The sequence below is a fragment of the Vigna umbellata genome, chromosome 3 (genome assembly GCF_029865625.1).
Source record: "Vigna umbellata cultivar VRB3 chromosome 3, Vumbellata_1.0, whole genome shotgun sequence".
NCBI lineage: Eukaryota > Viridiplantae > Streptophyta > Magnoliopsida > Fabales > Fabaceae > Vigna > Vigna umbellata.
This window is the reverse complement of record NC_142167.1, coordinates 31,095,483-31,101,456: the sequence shown is the minus strand read 5'-3', so window position 1 is coordinate 31,101,456 and position 5,974 is coordinate 31,095,483. Positions and strand designations below refer to the sequence as shown.

Here is a 5,974-nt window from a genome sequence, read left to right as displayed (position 1 = left end):
GGATGAAATTGAAGAATTTAAGAGGAGAATGAAAGAAGAATTTGAGATGACAGATCTCGGCAGCCTAAGTTGTTTTCTGGGACTGGAATTTTTGCAGACTACAGATGGAATGTTTCTTCATCAAAGGAGATACATAAACGAAGTATTGAAAAGATTCAATATGGAAAAATGCAACAGTACTACAATACTGATAATGGCAAATCTAAAGTTGTCTGATCAAACTAATGAGAAGAAGGTGGATGCAACCATGTATAAGCAGATCATAGGATCTCTCAAGTACATTTGTAATGGCAGACCTGATATTAACTATGGAGTTGGGCTGGTGAGTAGGTTTATGAATGATCCCAGGCAGTCATATCTAGTTGCCATGTTTTGGTCTTTTCTTTCCCAAGAAACACTACAAGAAAATTGCATTTTACATACAGATTATTATATACGGATTTTAATCTGTATGTATTAAACATATTACATACAGATATTATATACGGATTTTTAATTAATTATTAACTAGAAAAATTTAGAAAAAACCTTGGAACTTCTTGTAACTTTGAAAATAAAAACCCTAAGTACAACTCTCCTGAACAAATCCCTCACTCACTCAGTGACCCTTCCTTCTTCCTTCATTTCGGATAAAGAAAAACCCCACAAATCCTTTCTTCTTTCTTTCCTCGGATAGAAGAAACCCTCACATGTTTTTGTTTCCCTCCTTGTAGCCACGCGTTCTTCCTTTCCCACGTCTTCATTCAGACTCCATCATCAGCCACGTCCATTTTCTCTCTTGCGCATTGGAGAGAGCAGCTTCATTCTCGCGTTCTTCTTCCGCAAGAGCATTTTCTTCTCGAGAGCTCACCATCAACCGTAAGCTTCCTTTCTCTTCACAAATTCATCATCTTATTTCATATTTCTTCGTTGCCTCAGCCTACTCAACAACAAATTTCCTCTTCCACCGATTATTTTCATCTCCTTCTAGGTTTCGTCATCCTTTCACCTTTTTCTTGAAGTTTCACCGATTAAATCCTCTTTTACTCCGTTTAAAAGTTTTTTCCTCTGATTGAAAACTCTTTTCCACACCGTTCAATCTCGTTTTTGAACCGATTAATCGGTTCATTTTGAGTTTCCTCCCTTTCTTGGGTTCCTTCGGTCCATATTAGGGTTCCTACTCTATTTAGGGTTTCTGTAAGTCCTATCTCTGATTTGGTTTGTTCTCCTTCAAATTCCCTCTTCTATTTGTGTCTAGGGTTAGTGCGAAGAAGACACGAGGCCACGAGATCGCTTGCAATGCGGAGAAGACACGAGGCCAGTTTTTATCAATTTTATTCACTGTCTCTGCATAAAGAAATTTCTTTTCCTGCTTTAAGAATATTGTTTAGTAGGATCCTGGAACTAAGGAAATTCACATGATATTCAATTTCTTTTGCAGGTTGGTGAGAGGGGATAGAACTATCCGGGGGACAAAAATAAAGGATTGCAATACCTCGTGCCATAGTTAAGAATCCATCAATCCTTTTACTAGATGAAGACATCAATGCTCTGGATGTGTTAGTTAGTTGTATGAACATTGAGGAATATTGAATCATCAATCTTTTCATCATATCAATCAGTGATACTGTTTTGGTTTAGGGTTCATTATCTACATAAAGTGATTTCTATGCTTTAAGTTTGAAATGTGGTTAAATTTGAGACATTATTTGCATCTAAGTAGAATATATTGTTGTTGCGATGTGACTGGAGCATCTTTCTTGTTTTTAATTTTTTTCCCTTTTATTTCTTTGTGTGTCCATTTGTGTGATTTCTTCATGATGTTGGTTCGTATTGGTTGTATATGTGTGTTTAGGAGTTTATGAATTTGCAAAATTGTAGAAGACCTAAATCTGTTTAGTAGAAGTCTTGGGAGGTATTTTAAATTATTCAAATTTCTGGAACTCGTTGAGATGAAAGCAGTCATTTTAATTATATGAATTTTAATGTGTCTATTCAGACCCTGATGCTGAAGTTATGGCCTTGTCCCCCAAGAGTCTTTTGGCCATAAATAAGTTCATTTGTGAGATCTGCAACAAAGGATTTCAAAGAGACCAGAACCTGCAACATCATAGAAGAGGGCACAATTTTCCGTGGAAGCTGAAGCAGAGAACAAGCAAAGAGGTGAGGAAGAAGGTGTATGTGTGTCTAGAGCCAATTTGTGTGCATCATGACACCATTTATAATATATGGCCACGCATACACTTTCACACATTCCATATCCTTTCTTGCAAGATGATATGCGTTAGAACAATGGCATGTTTAACAACATTATTTTGGGTATCTACAAGGAATTTATTCATGAAATTTATGATGATCAACTCTTTATAAAGTTGAAAAAAGGGTTCAATTTTCCTGCCATGGATCTTTGGGTTGGTTAAGAGTCAATGATACATTGCATAGTTTGTGTTATGTGTTTTGACTTTTCTTAAAAAATCCTTCATATTGTACCTGGAAGCATTTCCCTAAGTTTGAAGTATTTTGGATTATCATTTAATTTCAAATTTGTATATTGGCTAAATGGATAAAAGGATAACATGCAGGGACCATTTTTTTGAATTCATAAAATCCCACTGAGTACTTGTCTTCCACTTCCTTTGCTAAAATTTAATGTCTTAACTTTAGCTGTATCTTTGTATAATGTTTTCCAAATTAGTTTTAATAAAGTTTTAACGAAAATCAATAACTAGTTTTAATACTTAAAGGGAGAATGCCTTTCTAAATATGAATGTAGATATTGGCTTGGGATGAATGTAATTGTTAGAATTTAATTATTTTATCCCTTACAGTAGTTCCAAAAGTACTTTTGCATTATATGTGTTTATCTTACTACACATTGATTTTCATCCATTTATTGAGCATTGATTATATCTTATACTCTTGTATGCTCTGTTTTGAAATTTTGGGTTTTTTAATTGATTTCTCCTAAATCACATTTTAAATCATTAATACAACTTCAGAATACTAAGCTTTTTTTTTTAGTTTACTATCATTAAGACGTGATCTTAGAAGAGGGATATGTTTGAAAGCTTCTTCGAGGAACTTGTAATCAAGGTGGGTTCCGCTACCTCATATTATAGAACCTTTGGTCATTTACTTTTTAGTAAATGTTTACTATATATGCCCATATTTGTTAATATTAAGTATTATGCAATTTTTGTATCTAGCACTACATTGGCGTATGAAATTTGGGGCAATTTTTTAAAGTCACAGTTCATAATGAAGACCATCAAGTGGCTTTTATATAAATCAACAACTTTTATTTGTTTCAGAGTCCAAATGGTGTTTGGAACATTTTTGGTGGCAAGCTTTCATGGGACTTGAAGCAATTGTATGTGATGATCCAAATTTTGAGGGGCGTAGAAATCCTTCCAGTGGTATATTTATATTATATTTATTTATGTTTCAATTATAGCAACCATGTTAGCCTGTTGGTAGCATTTCAAGAGAAAGGAAGTAGAGATTTGTGGTTTGGGATAGTAGAAATTAAAGAAGATTTGTCAGTGAACTTTTAATGGTTTCTGAAATTTGCTGAGATTTGTGGTTCAATTTGATTGATCTTTTTTATCCCCTAATTCTAAGCCATCATCTGTTAGAGAACTTTTAATGGTTTTTCAACTAAACTTTTTGTTAATTTTTGGTTCAGGCACTGCTTAAGGCTATAGGAGCTAGTGTTTACTTGGTCAGGAAACCGTTAGAAAATGTAAAATCATTCTTGTAATTGTCTTTATGAATAAGAGTTGTATTTTTTAGTTTTATTTATAGAATTATCTAATAAAGTTTTCATATTTTAATTATTTGGTTCAAGCACAATCATATGTAAATTTGTTACATTTGTAATCTTGTAATTATATATTATACATTATATATTATGAATATATTTGGCAATTTTTCTGGCAATTTAACAGTTATGTTTGATTCTTATCAATTATATGAAATTTTTAGGTATTAGGTGTAAACGTGGAATTATCTAATTTTTTTTTTATAAAACTATAAAGTTATATACGGATTACATACGGATTATCCGTATATAATTATATAAAAATTATATACGGATTTGTCCGTACATAATTATATACAGCTAATTATATACAGAAATTATATACGGATTTTTCCGTATATAAATTATATACGGATTTTTCCGTATATAAATTATATACGGATATATCCGTATATAATTTAGCTACGATCATTTTATATACGGATTTTTGTCCGTATATAATCCGTATGTAACACTATTTTATATACGGATTTTAGGTCTTACATACGAATTTTGGTCGTATATAATTGCGTTTTTTCTTGTAGTGAAATCTGACAGCACGAGGGAAGCATTGGAGGTTTGGTGTGATTCTGATTGGTGTGGTGATAAGGTTGACAGAAGAAGCAAATTTGGCTACTTGCTTATATAATGGGAGTAACAATTTCGTGGTGCTCTAAGAAACAAAACGTGGTTGCCCTTTCATCCTGTGAAGTAGAATACACTGCAGCTGCAAAGAGGGCATGTCAGTATGTGTAGTTGGAGACAATCTTTGATGAGTTGAAACTTGAATGTAGAAAACCAGTACAACTTTTAGTTGATAATAAATCTGCCATAAGTTTGTCCAAAAATCCAATCTTCCATGGAAGGAGTAAGCATATTGAAACCAATTTTCACTTCTTGAGAGATCAAGTCAATAAAGGTAGATTGAAGTTGATACATTGTTGCACAGAAGATCAAGTTGCTGATGTTTCCATTAAAGCCTTGAGGAAAAATAAATTTGAGAAATTAAGAGATTTGCTTAATATTAAATTGATAGAGAATTCAGATTAAGGAGGGTGTGTTGATATTAATTTGAATTCACAATTGTAATAATTGTCTTTGACAGTTAGTTCCTATACTTTTTCAGTTTACATACATTGTTGTATTCATTCTTCAAAATTAATGACAAATATCTCACTTTCTCTACCTCCCTTATTCTCTACATAATTTCCTTTCTACATAACTTTCTTAAAAGCACGTTGGGCTAACAATTACCGGTTAGTCGACCAAGGTTGCTGATGAGTGCATATTTATGCCCACATTTATGCTTTAAAATTAAATTTTTGATGAAATTCATGTGCTTGAATGATTGATTTAAAGAGGATTTGTGATGATTTGATATATTGTGTTTGGAATTAAAAGGGACTTAAAAAGTGATTTTAATTGCATAAATTATTTTTGGAAATTCTTAAGTTTATTTGTGCAGCTGAAATTATAAGTTCTATTGGTCCAAATGGCAATTCAAGGCCCAAATAATGTACAAATGGGCCAAACAGACAGACTTTACCCTTGCACCTCCTAAAATCCCTATATACACTCCTATTTTTGAAACATGCCAACAACCAAGCCCAAACACTAAGCCCTTTCTCCTACACCCCTAAATTTTCCTACCCATACCCCTTCTACCACTAACTAGTTAGACTTCACTAGATTACGCCATGTGGCAATCCATCACAAACATATCAAATCGTCCAAATGATGCCACATCACTCATCCTTGCACTAATCAGTGAGCCAATCACGTTTTGCCACATCACCACACCTGCCATGTCACCATCTTCTTCAACCTTACAGAAACCCTAATCCAGGCAAACCCTAGCTGCCATTATGCTTCTGGCAGGCCATGCGTCGTCGCCGCCTGAACCATCGCGCAACCACCCTCGTCACCACCATGATGCGCCGCTACCGTTCTACCTCTCCGTGCCGTGCCGCCGCAAGCAGCACATCCACCATCATCTCGCTGGACAACCATCCTCCATCATGCGTCTCGATGCCACTCACACCTCAACTCCAATGGCGCCACCACGACCATCATCGCCGGAGCACCGTTCGTCTCCTCCTCCGAAATCATCGCCATGACCAACATCCATTGACGCACAACAACGATTCTTATCACCTTGTCGTCGCACCAGTGCAAGACGCGCCACCTTCTCCTCCT

At 34.7% G+C, this 5,974-nt stretch overlaps 1 long non-coding RNA gene across 2 annotated transcripts; it reads left to right on the top strand.

The window, feature by feature from the left end:
* Nucleotides 1-2,111: 2,111 nt before the first annotated feature.
* On the top strand, nucleotides 2,112-3,769 carry LOC148202243 (uncharacterized). Of its 2 annotated transcripts, XR_015784829.1 has the most exons (4): nucleotides 2,112-2,142; nucleotides 3,001-3,072; nucleotides 3,291-3,395; nucleotides 3,665-3,769. It is a non-coding gene; the product is annotated as an uncharacterized LOC148202243 (long non-coding RNA). The 2 variants fall into 2 exon arrangements; XR_015784830.1 differs by lacking the exon at nucleotides 3,001-3,072.
* Nucleotides 3,770-5,974: the final 2,205 nt, after the last annotated feature.